The following is a 19,888-nucleotide window of genomic DNA, read 5'->3' on the forward strand; positions in this document are numbered from 1 at the left end:
TTATCTTTGCTTTTGCTATTTATGCTATGCAGATTATTTTAATTTTTAAGAGGTAAAAATTTTCTATTTTTGGCATCTGGATTTTTGAAGTCACGGGTAGAAAGCCTTTTCTATTCCCAGGTTATAGACGAATTCACGTTCAATAATAATAAGTGTATAGTTTCATTTTAGATATTTAGATACCTTTGTTGTTAGATGCACAATTCAGCAGAGTAGCAGGCTATAAAATTAGCATGTAGCAGTAATTAAGCGTTTAAGTATACAAATCATAACTAGCTAGAAGATAATATATTTGTTTTGTTGTTGAGAGGTTATATGGGGAGATTTGAAATCATATGGCCAACGTTGTTTTCCAGTTGTAGATCTGATGCACTTATTTGTAACAGAATGAGGAATTCTTCAAATGGTAATATCTTGTTTCTGGCGGTAATGCAGAGAGTGATATAGAAAAACAAACGGAATGCCTTTTTGTATTAAAAAGGTAAACTGAAACTCACTCTGCAGTGATCCAGACAAATGCAAACGTGGCTCATACTATAAACATTTTGTCTTCTGGGCTGATAAGAATCCTTTGTTCTTCTAAGAGGATAGGCAAGAGAAATCTGTCAATTAACTAAAGAAAGTTTCCCAATTTATGTTGTTCTAAAGTAATATTATATGAATTTAAATCTTGAAAATGGAAAAGTAACATACATATTCCCTTTTTTGTTGCTGTTTTTTGAGGTGGGTGGGGCGTATTCTCATTTAGTCTTTGTATGCATGCATAACTTCACAGAGTTGAAGCATTATGTCTGTTCGATTTTACATTCTGCTTTTTTTTTCAGTTAACATTCTATCCTTAAAATTTTCAGTATTTGTACAGTCTTCATAATCATTATTGTCAGTAGCTGCTTAGAGTTCCACTAGACTGTTTTAGCATATTTTCCTTAGCCCTCCCTTTATTGTTCTGCCCATTTCCATTTTGATCGTATTCAATCAGCTTTCCAGGCATTAGCCTGAGTAACAATTTAGAAATTATATTAGTTCCCCATATTCCACTCACTGAAATTCTTTCATGTATTTCCTTTGCAGTTTGAATAAAATTCAACCTCCTTACCAAGACATACGGAACCATGCACAATTTGGTCCCCATCTGCCTTTCTGACTTCTCACCGCATTTTCATCCTTCCCCACTATGATCTGGCCGCAAGAGCTTCTTGGAGTTCCTCAGAAGTTCTAATCATTTTCTTGCCTCTAGCTCATACTATTGCATCTCTCTGCAGCAGTCTTCTCTCCAAATCTTCACTTTCAGACCTCACCTGAAAGGTCGCTTCTTCAGATTCCTTTCTTGATCACTCTCTGTTATTCACAATTGAAACACTGTATTAGTTTAACATGCCTTCCAGGTAATTCTGAAGCATATTAAAATTTGAGAACCACTGGTCTAGAAAATTGCCGCCCCCCCAAAAAATATAACATGAGCCACATACATAATTTAAAGTTTTCCGTAGCCATGTTAAAAAAGTAAAATGGAAGAGGTGAAATTAATTTAAAGATATATTTTACTTATCTTGATCAGTCCAAAATATTGTTAAAACATGTAATCAATATAAACAATTATTGAAGTATTTCACATTATTTTTTATATTGTCTCCAAAATCTTGTGTGTATTTTACACTTAACAGTCCATCTTGATGTGGATACATAATTTCCATCAGAAAACTTGATCTGAATTTTGCCTTCATAAAATTTACAGTTGAAAGAGTAGATATACATACCAAAGTTGTTCCAAATATAATTAAAAGGTTTCCAATAACTAAATGAAGCAGCTGTTCTAAATTTTAATTTAAATTAATTTAAAAATTTAGTTCATCAGTTGCATTATCCACATTCCAAGGGCCTGATAGATGCATATGGCTATCAGCTACCATATTGGATGGTACAAATCTAAAAAATATCCAAATTACACCATGAGGCTGCATAACTGAGGACTCCGTATCTTGGGCACCAAATACTATTACAAGAATCCCTATTACTGGTTCCTCTCTGGCCTGGGTGACTTTGCAATGCCATGCCACCCTCACAAAAAGTGGATTCTCTGTGTGCCTTCATGTTCATGGAGCTTTCTTCTCTATTTAATCTCTTAACAGTTCATATGATTAGAAGGGTCATAGCCATATGCCTATGCTCTGGTTGCAAGACAGGCTGAGGCATTCAGTTTCTGGAATCTTCCTTGGTGAAGCAGACCTCCTGAGGTGGAAAATTTGCAAAACACCAGAAGGGTACTCAAAGTAAGCTCCCAAAGGGACTGTGTCTATTCTGTTCATGGGTATTTTATCCAGAGCTTTCAACGTGGTTTGGCTCCAAGGGCTGTGCAATAATTTTTGTTTAATACATGAGTTTATGATTCACACCAGAGAGTGTGAACTATGACATATAAAACATATGTTTGTTTCAGTGTCTGGGGAAAATCACTTTCAGTCTTACACTGTTGTGAGGGAGACATCTACTTATCTATTTGCTTCTAACCTCTGCTACTGCAGCGATGATTTTTCTGATATCTTTCAGTGATTTCTCTGGATGATAAATTAAAACTGGAACATGAATGATAACAGAGCTGAAGGGTAGAACGACCTTGAGGGCACAGCAAAGGGGGATTCAGCTGGTGATTTCAGGAGATATGTCAGTCTGGAAGCTTGCTTACCCACAGGCTCTTTAAAGAGACAGCGACTTGACAGCAGTCTCACTCAAGGGAAACTGGCATTCAGTTTTGGCATGAATTTTGGCATTCAGTGACCTTTTTCCATCACAGACTTGTTGATTAATTAGGAAAGAGCACCTGATGCAAGAGTAGTCAATTCTTAGACTGGCATTCCCTGGAACAAAAAGAGAAGTTCTGCCCATCGGATGGATTCAGTTGAGAAAATACAAAATAAGAAGAAGAATGGGAGCTGAAAATGGAGGAGGGTGGGATTAGGAAAGAGCAGGCAACTTTAATGGGCCATTTGCTGGCCTGACTTAATGAGGGAGGAGCAACTCTGAATAAACAGAAGCAAGGAAGCAGAGAAGAACGGTTTAAATGTATGTATGTATACATGCTATCTCAGTTTGTTCGGGCTGCTGTAACAAAAATTCCATAGACTGGTGGCTTATAAACAACAGGAATTTATTTATCACAGTTCTCGAGGCTGAAGTCCAAGATCACGGAGCTGGCAGATTCCATGTCTGATGAGGACCTGCTGCCTAGTTGGCTGTCTTCGGTGTGTCTTCACATGGTAGAAGGGGCTAGGGAGCTCTGTGGGGTCCCTTTTACAAGAGCACTAATCCCATTCATGAAAGCTCCATCCTCATGACCTAATCATCCCCCCAAAGGCCCCATCTCCTAATACCATCAACTTTGGGGGTTAGGATTTCAACACATGAATACTGGGGGGACACACACACATGTTCATACCACAGCACATAAATACAAACATACACATACATATGTACACATAAGGCCCTGGCTCTTTCCTTCTCCTGGAGCCCTCTTTCTAGGTCTTCGTATGGGACATCTCATCTCACTATCTCCTCTAATTATCTTTTGGGCTTTGAGTCAGATGTCACATCTTTGCTGGGTCTTCCCTGACTTCTCAGTTTAATATTACCTTCTCTGCTTCTCCCCCTTGCTCCACCCCACTCATCTCTAACACATTGTACTTTTTATTTTCTATATAGCATTTATCACCACCTGAGCTAAGTTATTTATTGATCAGTTTGCTATTTACTATCGATTGCCCCACATAAATATAAACACCATGAAGGTAGAGGCCCTAAATATCACATACTCCGCTGTATATGCAGTGCCTCCAATGGTCCCTGACATATGGTGGGTGGGAAATAAATACTTGTTAAAAGATTATGTGATAAATATAAATTTATATGTGACATGTATAATGGAATATTGGTACACAGAAATGAAATACGGAAAACTGCAGGGACACTGAATGCTGTAAATAGTGAAATACTTAGGTGAAGATCAAAGGATCCTACTGCTGAGGTCTGAGCAACCTTGGCTCCTTCCATTTCTCACTTGTCCTGGGGTCTGATTTCTTTTCCTTAAGATCAGAGGAACAAGAATTAGAAAATCTTGCCGCAAGGTTTTTCAAGTCACATTTTTGTTGACTAAATTAAGGAGTAGAGGAGTTTTCTTCTGTTTGTCACTCTCTCTTCTTTACTTTGGTGACAGTACTCCAATTTCTCTCTGTATCAGTGGTTGTCAACCTGGGAAAATTTCTCCCCCAGGAGACATCGCCAGATAATATCTGGAGACATTTTTTATTTGTCACAACTAGGAGGATGGGTGGTGACCAAGGATACTGCTAAAGATCCTACAATGCACAGGACAGCTCCCCACAACAAAGAGTTATCCAGTCCCAAATGTCAGTAGTGCTGAGGTTCAGAAATGCTGCTCTAACCTATCACCCCATTCATTGTTCTTATACAGATGATGTAGTGTTTTTGCCTCCAATCCAAGGGTTTTCTGCCACTTAGAGAAATCAAGTTAATGCTAGGCATGCTTCTCATTAACCAGGCATATCGATTACATGCATGTATCTACTCTCCCTCCCAAACTTCACTAAAGAAGAATTAAGAATTAAAAGTGTATCGATTCAAGAAGTCAAAGAGAATAAGAGAGAAGGTATCTGTGGACGAGAGATTGCTACGAATTTTGGAAGCCAGAAATCAGTTGAGAAGAACTACCTGACCTAGCAGAGGGAAGAGACACTTCAAATTAAGTATCTGCAAAAGGTAATCCAATTGCAATGCTCAGAACTTGGAGGTATCAGGTAAAAACAAGAGGTAGTGGTAGAAAGCAGGAGTGAAGTGAGGATTGGTTTAAAGTGGATACGTAATTATAGATGGACTCTAGATCTCCTCAGCAACCATGAAATCTCAGTTGCTATGCTTCCCTTCTCCTTTCCCTCCTCCTCCACTCTTTCTTCCCTCCTACTCTCATGAGCACCTTATATTTGGACTCTAGAAAATGTGAAGGAGAGAATTTCTGGAATCAGTGAACCCAAGCATGACTGGGCTAATATAAGCAAGAGGGTAGTGGTATGAGATGGTGGTGTTAGACTCAATTGGAATCATACATAGGTATGACTGACTAAATCATTGGCCATTGGTGATTGATTCACCCTCTAGCCTATCTCCTTGCCCTGGAGATTGAGGGGGTGGGATTATTAGTCCTGGTAGACCATAGCAAGAAGTTCAAAATTCATTCTAAATATGGCAGGAAGACTTTGAGAGTTTCAAGAAGAGAAAAGTCATGATTTGATTTGTCTTTTAAAAAATTTACTCTAGTTGTTGTATGGAAAATTGATTAAAGAGAGATGACGATATAAACAAGGAGATAATTTTTGAGGCTGCTTTTGTATTTCATGGTGATTTGGACCTGTGTGGTGGCAGACTAGATGAGAGAAATGGATGATTCAGTTCTCATTATGGAAGTCAAAGAATGAGAACAAAATTTTGGTGGAAATACGTAGGAGATGAAGGTAAGGGGTTTTTTTGGTATTCTGAGACTCAATTTCCAATCTGGGGTGAGGCTCCCCCCATACCAACAAGCAATTCTCTGCACACCAGCAGGATGTCCTAAAATTCAATTCAATCCTGACACTAGGTACCTGGAGATAGCATCAGACTCCACAGGTTAAGGGTTCAGTCCTATGGGACTGCCCCTCCACTTCCCCTTCAGATGCCAGTATCAAGCCCAGGTTATCAGCTGTGCTTCTGACCAACTGGCTATAGACTTGGGGTTCCAACAGCCTCCTCCTTGGACTTCAGAAGCCAGTTTCAAGTCCAGGTTGTTACCTGTACTTCTGACCCACTGGCTATAAATTAGAAGATCCCAGGACTCACTACTTGGGTCCAATTAATTTGTTAGAGCGGCTCACAGCACTCCAGAGAAACATGTTACCCACTAGATCCCTGGTTTATTGTAAAAGGGTGTAACTCAGGAACAGCCAGATGGAAGAGTATGTATATGTTTTCTATTATCTCACAGGGAGGAACAATAGATGACTTTTAGATTTTTAAACTGGATCATGAGGTATATGTTAGCCCCATTCACTGAGATGAAGAAGGCTGAGAAACGAAAGGTTTGGAGGTAGGGATTGGAAAAGTTGATAAGTTTTGCACATGTTGAGATGCCTATTTAGGTATCCAAGTGGAGATGCCCGGGTGAGCAATAGGGAAATCGCTCAGGATCAATACTAAAGATATAAATTTGGGAATCATCAGTATACTGATGGTGTTATGGGTTAAATTGTGCCCCTCCCCAAAGATATATTGAAGTCCTAACCCCCTGTACCTTAGAATGTAAGCTGTTCTAGAACTATGGTCATTGCAGATGTAATTAGTCAAGTTAAGATGAGGTCATACTGGAGTAGGGTGGGCACTAAATCTAATATGATTGGTGTCCTTATAAGAATAAAAGAGTCAGAGTTACAGAAACACAAGGAGAGAATCCCATATAATGACAGAGGTAGAAATTGGAGGGATACTGAAGGAGAAATTGGAGTGACGCAGCTGCAAACCAAGGAAATTCAAGGATTGCCATCAAATCACCAGGAGCTAGGAAGAAGCAAGGAAGAATTCTCTTCTGCAGGTTTCAGACGGAACATGGCCCTAACAATGCCTTGGTTTGGGACTTCTAGCCTCCAGAACTGTCAGACAATAAATTTCTGTTGTTTCAAGCCACCTAGTTTGTAGTAATAGGCTATGGCAGCCCCAGGAAATTGTGATGCTATTTAAGGTCAAGAACCTGGATGAAAACATTCAAGGAGAGAATATATACAAAGAAGAGGGCCAAGAACTGAGCCATGGCGCACTCCAACTGGGAGGTTCTGTGTCATTACCCCAGTTTCTGACCACAGCAGTAACTCAGTACTTCCTCCTACATAGACAAGGTTATGATAACCTACCTAAATTCTCCAGATATCTTGGTCGTAGCCTCCCCTGGTGTTGTCCTTGCGCTTCTGTCTTTTACAGTGACTCACCCCAGTGCTGCCTTATGAAGACAAGAGAGGAAGGTTGGCAACCCTGTGAGGTACCGCTTTTATTACCATCTGTTAAAGGAGTTTACAGATGTGCCTAATTCACAGCTAATGAGCAACAGGAGCCTGAATATTATGATCAGAGGATTTCAAAACTCATTTTCTTTCTACTATACCCTATTATGACAATTCTGAGATGAGGCGGTCTTTATAACGTTATGAACATTGTGATATTCTTTCTGCTTTGGTGGACTCAGGGACTCGCCTTCATAACATCTGATGCAATCCATGTTCCATACCATAGACCTAATGATTATCTACCTTCAAGGGAATGTTTAAGCTGAGAAGGAGGAAATCTCACCTTCCGTCCACTGGAATTAAAGCCTCTGCTCTGCAGTTATCCAGCAAGCATACAAGGCTTCTCTTAGATATTCCCTCTTGATTATGAACAAAATATGATATCCTTTAATGCAAGTTTGCCATCTCCCATTTCTCTATGACCACACACTTTCTCTTTCTATTTCCTAACATGCAAAGCAAGCAGGAGTGCAAGAGTGCTTCTCTTTTATAAAGTTAGTTGAACCTTAGGAGGGTGGAGAGGAGTTAATTGTGGAACTGACATAAATCTATTTTATCCCATCTATTCCCTAGATCATATTAGAGGTTTCAGTTTTAGTTTAGAATCTCTTCCCCGACCTCTACTCCAGAGCTTCACCCATCTTTTCCTTCTATCCATGTTCTGACTTCTGTCACCCATCTCCTAATTACAGCTCTCCTAAGAGAATTTTTTTTCTGCGTGTATCTCTCATTCTGCATTTTGGGTCTCTTTCTTTCTTCTCTGGCTCTTTTCCTCAGTTTGTAAACATGACTGCAGATGTTATAAACTGAGAAACTATGTAGTCTCTTTGGTAATTTTAACTGTTGTGCATAAGTTTTTGGCAAAGCTATGTCTCTACAGATTTTGTTGCTTCTTTGAGAGATGCATTTTGGCTTTATGAATATATTTATAATGTAGCCTGCTTGTATACTGTAATTTATTCTTTGAGATTGCCTGTCTTCTTGCTTGAGGAGCTGTTTTTTGAAATGAGGATCTCAGATGAAGAGGGCTTCAGGAAAGAGACACAGAAATAATTTTAAACTTACACTGGAAAGAATCCAGAAAAGGAAGGACATTTATTTTTGAGTGTGAACATTTTTATGGACCTTTGATTTCTTAGCAATGGTGTTGTCTAAGACGGAATGACTCGGATGCTGAGAAATGACTTCTTGTAGGGCTCCTAAGTTCAGATATGATTGTCCTGTTGGCCAGAGGAAAAGGCTACATCTCTGCTAGGGTGGGAGGTCTCTCCTTATGGGAGAAGATAGTCCCTCAGTTAATCAGCTAGGAAAAATGGAGATCCTGTGACAGGAAGGCAAAGCTCATGGTAGGGAGAAAGGGAGAATTTTCTTTCAGTTGGCGTCTTAGGGCAAGACAAGCTATAGTCAGAGGTGTGATGGTAGTCAGGACGCGTGTAGAGGTGTGAGTTGGCACTGCCATGTTGAATGTGGCCAGCAGGAGGAAAAATGCATGACTCTTAGAATGGCCTTGAACCTGGAGGCTCTGAGACCAGCAGAGGTTGATAGTTACTCCCTGTGTTGTAATTTCCCCCATTATCACTGAATCTTCAGTAAGGCATTAAAAGATCCAGCCTTGTCTTGGCTCTATGACTTAGGACGTGGTCAGACGTACTTAGCATGTTGACAGCAGCAGTGGGCACCAGTCCAGGATGGCTGAACCTGGCAGAGTGGCAACCTTTTGCCAAAGCAGCAGTTGCCAGCTCCATGAGAAGGCCATAGGAAACTCACAGATACAACTAGAATATTATTAAGTTTCTAGGAGGGTAGATACGAGCTCAGAGTCATGGCCCTTTGGGGGCATCCATAGACATGTGTCTTTCAAGCCTAGTCATACAACGCTATCTTCAACAGTCCTTCATTCCCCCTCCTGTTCCACAAGAAAAAGTATCTCTTTCCTCTAACCCTGAGAATATGAAATGAAAAAGTAATGATTATACTCTAAATCATTGACATGGTGAACATTAAAATGATGTCAAGAAAAGTATATTAACTTTATTTTATTTGAAAAATTTCACAACATCTTTCTTCATAAAATATTTCTCTTTTAACTATATATAACTTAATCGCTTCTCAGCCTTCTGGCTAAGATCAAGTGTATATATAACTGAAAGAATTAAGTTGAAAAGAAGCTGCATGAGAGAAAGATAAATAGTACAACCCTGTGTTATGGAAAGCTTAATCTATTTCCATGGTAGTTATATTTATTTCCATCAGAGTATGAACATCTTCTGACCAAAAAAAAAAAAAGTGTCTCGGGCCAGAAGCTCTTTGGGGATAAAAAATATTTTGTGATATTGCACATTTTAGAAATCTTTGTGAGAATGTAGCTTATGGAAACACGCAGATGCCCAGCCATATTAAGCCGTTCACAATAACTGATGAAAATCCACTTGGGACAAATAACCATTATTGCTAATTTGGTAAAATTTTGTGGTCTGCTTTTTTGTTTTGTTTTGTTTTCAATAAGGAAAATTCACATCAAACCTATAGTGCAATAGTAATGTGTGGGGCTGTGCAGCTTTAATCTGTCAAGTAACAAGACTGGGGGTAAAGCATTTCATATACATTACTGACTACACACCTGAGTTTTGCCATAATTTTAGGAGATGAAGCTGGTTTAGACGACATTGTTCCTTGCGGTTAAGTTTTTCTGTGACTGTTTTACTGTGGATTCAAGTCATACAACTTTTATTCACTTGGAATAAATACACCCTGAGGGATCATCTTGATTCCTAGAACCATTGCTGATTGTTAGTGACTCTTAAGATGGCTGGAATTTTCTCAGCTAGTTGTAGAGATCCAGTATAAATATAACTTAACTGACGTTTTATTCAGGAATGTGTTTAGCAGGTGTCCATCTTTGTGCTTACTACACTTTTAACCACCCACTCCGCTTCCAGACTGTATTTCCGCACTCTGTCAGCATCGAATAGGGAATTAAAACTAACTTTAATATTATATGAAGCAAAACATAATTAAGAAAATGTGTAAGAAATTAAAAAGCCGCAATCCTCATAATGCAGTTCAAAGCTAAATAGAAATCATTTTTTAATTATACGCTCATTTGAATTATGTGCCACAGATTCCCAAGAGAGATGTCTGTTTAGACGCAAGTACTGACCTCGGTACTTCCCTAAGACACCAGGGGGTAGTGTAAAAGGCAGCAAAATGACCCTTCTCTGTCCCCTCCCTCCTTCCTTCTTGTCCAAGTCTCAGGATGGAGTAAGGTAGGAATATGGCCCCCACCTTTCTCAAGCCAGCATTCTTTCCTCTTCTCAAGAGTGTGTCCAGGGGCCTGCCTGGTGGCGCAGTGGTTAAGTTCGCAGGTTCTGCTTTGGCGGCCTGCCGTTGGCCAGTTTGGATGCCGGGTGCGGACATGGTACCGCTTGGCACACCATGCTGTGGTAGGCGTCCCACATATAAAGTAGAGGAAGACGGGCATGGATGTTAGCTCAGGGCCAGTCTTTCTCAGCAAAAAGAGGAGGATTGGCAGCAGTTAGCTCAGGGCTAATCTTTCTCAAAAAAAAAAAAAAAAACAAAGTTGAAAAAAAAGAGTGTGTTCAATTCTGGGTCATTGATTGGGGAAGGACCTCTTACTGACCTGTTTAATTTGGGAATCTCAATCATCCCTCCTGTTTTGAGCCCCGTTTGCCCTCCCCGTTCAGCTCTTCGGCCTTTTTGTAGTTCTTAGGGCCAGTGGATTGCTTTGGGGAAAGGCAGGCAGTGCTGAGCTTTGTCCAGCCAGCTAAGTCCTTTATCGCTCACTTGTCTCTTCTCCAGTTTCTAACATTTTGTTGACCTTTCTGCTCTTGTCTCTTCTACTACTCTCTTTATCCTTGTGGGAGTATGACTTTTACCTTTTTTGTCTCTTTATTGTCATTTTGGTGAGATCCCTGAAGGCAGCTTGGGAAAATCTGTCTATGCAAACTGCCACTCTAAAACAGATGTCCCTGAGACAGTATTTTGAATGAGGGGGAAATAAGTCTTTGCTCTTCATCTCTCTCTCTCTGCAATCTTTGTCCTTTATTTCTGTCTCACTTAGGCCTTGGAAGGTACCTATAAAATTCTCAGCCAGCTGTCAGTTCATCTCCACCAAGGCATTACTTGATATCAGTTTAAAGAATTAGCCTGTGTAGGAACATTGCATATATTTTTTCCATTCTCCAGAAGGAACACATTCTCTTTGCAGCAAGAAAAACGATACAGAAGAATACAAAGGAATAGCAGAATTTCTTTTAAATGAGAGTCTAAAAGACCAAAAAGACTTCCAGACTACCAAAAAATAAGTAACTCTTAACAGAAATTTCAGGCTGAGCCAATTGCTTAGGGACAGAAGATTATCTCTAATGGAATCTGGTTTACCTGGGTCAATTCAGACAACCTACTCCTCTCTGAGATTCAAACAGTTGGTATGATATTAACCAAAAGTTTCCCACTGTAGATCAATAACTGAGTGAATCAACAAAAGCAGCACATCTTTCTTCCATAAAGTCAGCATTTTTCACACTGGGGCCCCTTTTTAATTGATTAGCTTGGGTGACATTTATTTATTTATTTATTTATTGTTTGCTGAGGAAGATTAGCCCCGAGCTAACATCTGTTGCCAGTTTTCCCCTATTTTGTATGTAGGTTGTGGCCACAGCATGGCTGCTGATGAGTGGTGTAGGTCTGTGACCAGGAACCAAACCCAGACTGCCAAAGCAGAGCGACCTGAACTTCACCACTAGGCCACTGGAGCTGGCCTTGGGTGACACTTCTAAGTAGCGTTTATACTCCAAAAGATTAGAGAAAAAACTCTTTTCAAAATTTCAAAATTTGTAAGTATTAGTTCAAGTTTACAAAAAAATACATTCTTAAGAGCATTCACATTGAGGGCATAAACACAGATTAAGAAAATAACTTGATAGTCAATTGTGTGGTATCTCGGAGAAAATTACTAAAACAGCTTTCTCTTGAATTACTACTTGTGTTTTATATGTCTTAAAGCCTTGATAGCTGGAGAGATGCTGAAATCAATCCAAGAAAACATTCTTGAATGTGTTCACAAATGCTCAAAAAAATAAATTCTTGAGTATATTATTTCTTCATAGAGTAGACAGAAAATGAAACAAATCTCCCAAATCCCAAGGAAAAAATAAGCAGTAATTAAAAATCTATTATTAAACAGTGAGAAAAGCAAAATTCATTTTTATAGCTCTCTGGTAATAATGGAAGTAATTTTTTTAAGCTCTATATGTAGCAATATTTACCATAAGCCAGCTCCGTGTACAGAACATTCCCAAATGAAAATTTTAGAAATTTTACCTGATGTTAAATCTTTAAGAAAGAAGCTGACCTGGTAATATTCTTAAGTCCTCCTAGGAAAGTCACATTGTTCGGGCTTTCATTCTGTTTTACCTTAAAAAAGAAACTTCTTAGGTTAGATCATCTTTCTGGTTTTAATCGAGAGTTAAAGAAAAAATTTGCCCACTGAATGCTATCATTTAATTACTGTGCCTGAAGTGCTGAGCTGAAGACAAGGAGACACAAAACCAATTCTGATTTAATTGCAGAATTTCCCATGTTATTTGAGATTTTCATCTTATCACAAAGTATTTCTTAATCCGCCTTCAAGAGTAAACCTCCAGCAGGCCTGAAGCCTGGAAAATTTACTCCTGCCTCTCAAAAGTTTAGAAACGTGGTGGGAATTGCTTTACGTTGGATTCCTGCACCTGTTCAGCAGGCAGAGCCATCGCCTGAGTCTTTCCAACAATTCAGTGGCGAGAAGGAGGGACAAGGAGGCCTAAAACCTCTAAAGGAATGCACGAGAAACGTTTCCAACCTGGTTGTATTCCTTCTCCTGACAGATGAGATCACGCACAGCTGTGCATCCCTAACTCTTTCCACGATAGTTCTGGGAATTGAGAAACCGTACCTCCTAGTAATCTTCTCTAGATGTAACCAGGCCCAGGCATTTCCATAGCTTTTGCTATGAGCTTAGCTCTTTTAACTGTATTTGTTGACTTCTTTCTATCAAGGACATCACTATTTCACGTGATAACAATGCATTCATCAAAGGTAAGTTGGTAGCATAAATCAACCACGATGGGAGTGTTTATGCCATTTGACCATCATTACAAATCAGGCTTTTAGTGCCGACCTCTTTCTAAACAGGTTATTAAACATTTACCGGGATGCTACTGTCCCCAAATTATCTATAAGTTCATGTACCTTCTGATCTATTTAAATGTTATGCTTTAGCATAGATAGTAAAAAGCATCGAACTGAAAATATTTTTCCAAAGCAACTTCTCTAGTCCCGAGAAAAGATCAGATACGTATATTCTCCAATGGTTATCTGATCCTTCTCTCATCATGCTTAACAATTTGAGATGTTGATTCACAAAATTAAGAATCTGGAATTTCAGCGGCTTCAGTGTCTCCCAAACATTCTGGCTTAAACTCTTTTTACCCTAATATAGTTTCTGAAAGATCCTCTTAGGAACTTGCTAGATCATGTTTACTTTTGGGTGGCTTAGTACCAGGAAAGGAAATTTGTTATTACAGTAGTCTCCCCTTATTCATTGTCTCACTTTCCGTAGTTTCAGGTAACTGCAGTCAACTGTGGTCCAAAAATATTAAATGGAAAATTCCAGAAATAAACAATTCGTGTTTTAAATAGCATTCTGTTCTAAGTAGGGTGATGAAATCTTGTGCCATCCTGCTTATCCTGCCAGGGACATGAATCAGCTCCTTGTCCAGGTTATCCGCTACCCTCCCATTAGTCACTTAGTAGCCATCTTGGTTAGCAGATGACTGTCTCAGTATCACAGTGCTTGCATTCACATGACCCTTATTTTACTTAGTAACGGGTCCAAAGCACAAGAGTAGTGATGCTGGCAATTTGGGTATGCCAAAGAGAAGTTGTTGTTAGTCTCTTACTTTGCCTAATTTATAAATTAAACTTTATTGTAGGTATGAACATATATGAAAAATAGGTATATATAGGGTTCCATGCTATCTGTGATTTCAAGCATCCACGGGGGGTCTTGGAATGTATCCCCTGCAGGTAAGGGGGAGGGGTTACTGTATTATTAAATATTTCAGAAATAATACAAGACACAGAGATGTTATAATGACAGCTCACATATCCACAACCCCACCCAAAAAAATTAGTTGAAGCTTCCTGTCTCACGCTCCTTTCATTTCTGTGGAGGTAACTATTATCCTCCAAATGATGTTTATCATTTCTATGTATTTCTTTGTCTGTTTTCTACATAATATGTGCTCTTCTTTTATTGCTGTAAATATTTAAACAAAAAGTATCATAACATTCTTTTAAATTTGCTTTTTTTGTTCAATCAATTACATTTGTGAGAATTATCCAAGCAGATACAGCAGCTCATATTTAGTTATTTTCCTTGTTATATAATATTCAATTTAAGGATGTATATCACAATGTATCCATTTGTCTATGGACAACACATTTATGCTGTTTTGACTTTTTTGTTTTTATTAAAAATGCTGCTATGAACATTTTTCTAGATGTCTGCTTATGCACATATCTGAGAATTTCTTTAAAATATATTACTAGAGGTGGAATTACTGGATAGTGGAGAATGCACCTCCACAATTTTCTTAAATATTGCCAAATTGCTTTCCAAAGTGATTATAATAATTTGCATTCCATCCAGCAGAGTATGAGTTCTGGTTGTTATATAATCTTCCCAAATGTGTTGCTGTTAGGCTGATATGATGGACATAAAATTAACAAAGTGATTTTAAGTAAAACATAGTAGATTGATACATTGTTAAACACACATTTCCCAAACTGGAGAAACCCAAAGGTACTTCAACAAGGGAACGGATAAACAAACAATCATGTACTTATACAACATTATACCACTTAGCAATAGTAAATAGATACCACTTAGCAATAAAAAGACATGAAGGAGTGTTACATAAAATATATGGATAAACCACAAAATGGTGATAGAAATAATCACACTGGTAGGCTCTATTAATTGTAGGGAACTGCTTGACAAGGGTGCAAAGGAGCTTTCTGGGCTCACGGAAATATTCTTTATAGTTTGAACATTGGGAGTTGGTTACACAGATGTATATATTTGTCAAAACTCATTAAACTGTCCATTTAAGATCTGTACATTTTATAGACTATAAATTATACATCTGTTTTTTAAGAAGACTATTGGAAGAAAATAATAGCGTAGATGTCAAAGGAAAAATATTGAGTATGAATATGTACAGTCTTTCCCCCACCTCCACATTAGGACAAAGAGTCTTTTATTGCTTGAGCAACTCCCAGAGTTGCATTTTTATTTCATTATTCTTATTAAAATATATGTTGATCAGAACAATGGAAGCAATTGCAAAGATTTAGGAAGAAAAACTGTGGGGAAGCAGGGTGGAGAGAGAGATCCACGTTGTATAAGATATTGAAAGACAGTCACAGATAAAGAGATTTTAACACATTTTGCTCAGAGTTAAAAATATAGTGCCTCTTTAATGCTTTCCAAAAGCAGCAGTAAAAATGTAAATTACCTTCCAATCTCTCTTGGTTGTCACACTGGTGCTTCATCTAAATGTATTCTCTCTGCTGAGATAGACCAGAAAACAGTTTCTCCTGAGACACACTAGTGTAATATGTTACATTTTAGTACATTTCTATGACTATTCTTAAGACACATAACACGTTTTAGCTTTTTTTCAAATGATAAGTGACAACCACTGGTTAATTTATTGAAATTAATTATACAGAAAAAGTGCGATTTGCAACTAAATAATAAAGAATGAACATATTTTATTTTGGAACTCAAATGTGTGTGGAATATTAAGTACTGTGGTATTGAAAATATACAAAAGCAACTTTCATTATCTGCTTTTGGGAAATCTTGCAATTTGTAATTTTTTTCATAATTTTCTGTTTTGTTTTTAGGTGGACACATATGAGAGGTTATTTAAGATTATTTCCAGGGGTCTGGCCCCATGGCTGAGTGATTAAATTCATGTACTCTGCTTCAGAGGCTGGGGATTCAGGGTTCGCTGGTTCAGATCCTGGGTGCAGACCTACAAACTGCACATCAAGCCATGCTGTGGGGGCATCCCACATAGAAGAACTAGAATGACTTACAACTAGGATATACAACTGTGTTCTGGGGCTTTGGGAGTGAAAAAAAAAAGGAAGATTGGCAACAGATGTTAGCTCAGGGCCAATCTTCCTCACCAAAAAAGCATACCTTAAAAAAAAAAAGAAAGAAAACATGGAGCTAAGTCAGTCTCCATTTAAAAAAAAAAAAGAAAAAGATTATTTCCATCATGCTTTGTAAATATGCTTTGCGAACCTAGGAAATCCTTATTTCCAAGAAGGTAAAAGTCAGATTAGAGGTATTCCATTCCTGTGTTGTCTGTTTAATGTTGATTTTAAACTTGAAGAATTATCTTAAAATGCTGGGTAGGAATTTTGATCAGCAGATCTAGTACGGATTACCCTGAAATAAAATTTTAGATGTTTGTCCTTTGTATGGCTTTCCTTATCTTTAATTCAAAATCATGATTCCTTACACTTATTGCTTTTAATGAATGCTTTAATATGAGTATACCTTATACAAGATGCGACCAAAATTAAAAGGAGTGAAAAAAAGATCAAACCATCACACCCCTCAAAACCACCAGGATAACCAGTCAGGCACAGTTGAGTCGTAAATCCATGAGTGATGCTCAGGGGCATAACAGATCACTCACCTGCTTGCTCCATGTTCCACTGTAAAGAGAAACTATTTAAATTTTGTTTTATGAATTGATTAACGATGCAGAAATGGAAGCAGTCATGAACTTTCTGGAATGCTTTGACACACTGCGGTCATTCACAAGTCATGAGTAATAAAAAGTTATCTAGTTCATGCTCTTAATCTTGGGCAAGATAAAACCAGCCCTGTAAATAACATATCCCATACCCAAATTTCCTAAGATATAGAAGCATAATGTGCAAAAATCACAACCTGGTAGACATAATCCTAATGAGTATATTTATATATTTTCTAATTGATCAATAAGGATATTAAGGCACATATATGAAGCTAATCAGTGAACAAGACAATTCATAATAAAATGCACTTCTGGGTATTTATCCAAAGGAATTGAAAACAGGATCTCAAAGAGATATTTGCACTTCCATGTTCACTGCAATGTTATTCACAATAACCAAGAGGTGAAAACAACCTAAATGTCCATCGATGGATGAATGGATTAAGACAATGTGGTATGTACATACAATGGAATATTATTCAGCCTGAAAAAGAAGGAATTTCTGTCGTATGTGACAACATGATTGACTTTAAAGGACCTTACACTAGCGGAAGAAGCTAATCACAGAAAGACAAATCTACTTATAGGAGATTCTACTTATAGGAGAAATCTAAAGTAGTTAAACTCATAGAAGCAGAAAGCAGAATGGTGCTTACCAGGGGCTGTGGGAGGGACAAGTGAGGGCTTGCTGTGCATTGAGTCGTACAAGGTGAAAAAGTTCTAGAGGTCTGCTATTCAACAATGCTCATATAGTCAGCAATACTGTGCTTTTCACTTAAAACTTTATTAATATGGTATATCTCATGTTGTGTGTTTTTTATGACAATAAAAAATGCTAAATATATGTAATAAATATGATTTTCTGTTCATTATTTGTAGGTGGTTGTTTATATGAGTTTTAACAGCTGTGAGGGAGCAAATCCCTTAGTAGCTACCTTACTAGTACCTTAGTAAGGGTAGCTTCAGCAGAGTTTGGGATTTCACGGCAAGAAGGGTGAATTATAATGTTGCATATCTACTTACACCCAATTTTAGAATTTGGGGAGCAACCATCTGTAAACTAGGGTTTATTCTCTCTTTTTTTCTCAGTCAACAGATCAAATGGAACTCCCCATGAGATTCCAGCAGTGGGTAGGGTGACAGGTGGCAGTTGAGTTCAGGGCGAGGACAGGTTCCCCAGGCAGGCAGACTGACTTCAGAGTTCAGGAAGCTGCTGTGAGGAGTGTTCTTGGAACCAACACTACGGGAGTGAAGGGAGTAGAATTGGACAGAGAGAGAAGCCAAGTTCTGCAACCACAACCAAGCCTCTGCCAACTTGGCAGGTAGCTGGAGCTGGATGGCCCTTCAGAGTTAACTCAGATAGGGCCAAGGGATTGGGCCTCCATTACCGTACATCCACCAGTCACTGGATGCTGGCAGCCTTTCGGACGTGACCTTGATCTCTTTTGTGGAGGGTAACCACATGGAGATGGGTGAGATGGAGGATCTTCAAGGTGGAGAAGGGAAGCTCAGTAATGGGGAAGGCACACATCAGTCTAGAAGGGGGCTCCATGAACCAAATCAGAGTGTTCACTAGTGGGGGTTGAGAGAAATGAAGACAGTCTATTCAGAGGTTAAAGGGATCCAGAAAGTGAGGCAGGAAAGAGGGAAATGGATGAACTGGAGATAGGTAGTAATGGTGCCATTTTGAAGAACAAAAGATATGGCTTGGAATGTAGGACTATATTTCTGAGTCTGAAAACAAGTGTGCCCAAATAAGAGTTTATACGCGTCTCTATTTAAAGTTGTAGTATTAGTCTAGGAACTCTCGTTTACCTGAATATGGTTAAGTATATGTTACAAACACAATTTATTATTATTTTTGAAATAAATGCCATTTTATATAAAATCTAGTGCAACTTTCTGTCTTTAGACGTGTGGCTAAATATTTACTCTTGTTATGATAATTATCTATCTCCCTGATGCAAGTTTTACTTGTGTATCACAAGTTCTTAATGAAAAATTTTCTTTACCCTCTAATCTCCTCTTGGAGGTTATAATAGCAATTATATATCCTTCTTGTTCATACATAATACATGAATATTGCAGAAGTAGGTTATTGAAGTATTTCACTTATCTCCTGCATCACCTTTTCAGCTAATGTGTAGTAAGTAGAAATTTAATATACAGATGTTTTCTTCTATGTTTATGTCCCAGTTGGAAATCTAGGTTGCATGTATATAAAAAAGAGTTTAAAGGGGCCAGCCTGGTGACGTAGTGGTTAAGTTCACACACTCTGCTTCGGTGCCCCGGGGTTCACAGATTCAGATCCCGGGCACGGACCTAGCACTGCTCTTCAAGCCATGCTGTGGTGGCGTCCCACAAAAAATAGAAGAAGATTGGCACAGATGTTATCTCAGAGACAATCTTCCTTAAGCAAAAAGAGGAAGATTGGCAATGGATGTCAGCTCACGGCCACTCTTCCTCACAAAAAAAGAGTTGGAGTTAGTTATATTTTGGAATAAACAGTGTACTAGACTGGGTTTCATTCCTTGCTTTGCTATTAACTTTGTGTAGGATGTTGATCACGCAGTTTCATCTCTCTTGGTCTCATTGATTATCTGCAAATTGTAGCTTTGGATTGCATGGTTTATAATGACCCTGCTGAGCCCCCATTTCATTGTCCATTGAGTGACTAGATAGAAGTTTTCAAAGAAAATTTTTTTTCAAAGAAAATGAATTTTTTCTTATTCACTGTATCTCAGCATACACAGATTATTTTGGTGTACAACTAAGGTTCAAACGTTACACTTTCACTTGGTTTAGATCCAGCTCAAAGCTGTGGCAGGGTCAATTATGTACACCTATTATGTCATATGTTATAAAATTTAATAGTTTCATTATTTTCCAAAATTGATCAAGAATTCCTAGCAACCTTCCAATGCCACTGAGGGCAAGAAAATTCCAACT

Source organism: Equus caballus, chromosome 26, assembly GCF_041296265.1.
Source record: "Equus caballus isolate H_3958 breed thoroughbred chromosome 26, TB-T2T, whole genome shotgun sequence".
Taxonomy (NCBI): Eukaryota; Metazoa; Chordata; class Mammalia; order Perissodactyla; family Equidae; genus Equus; species Equus caballus.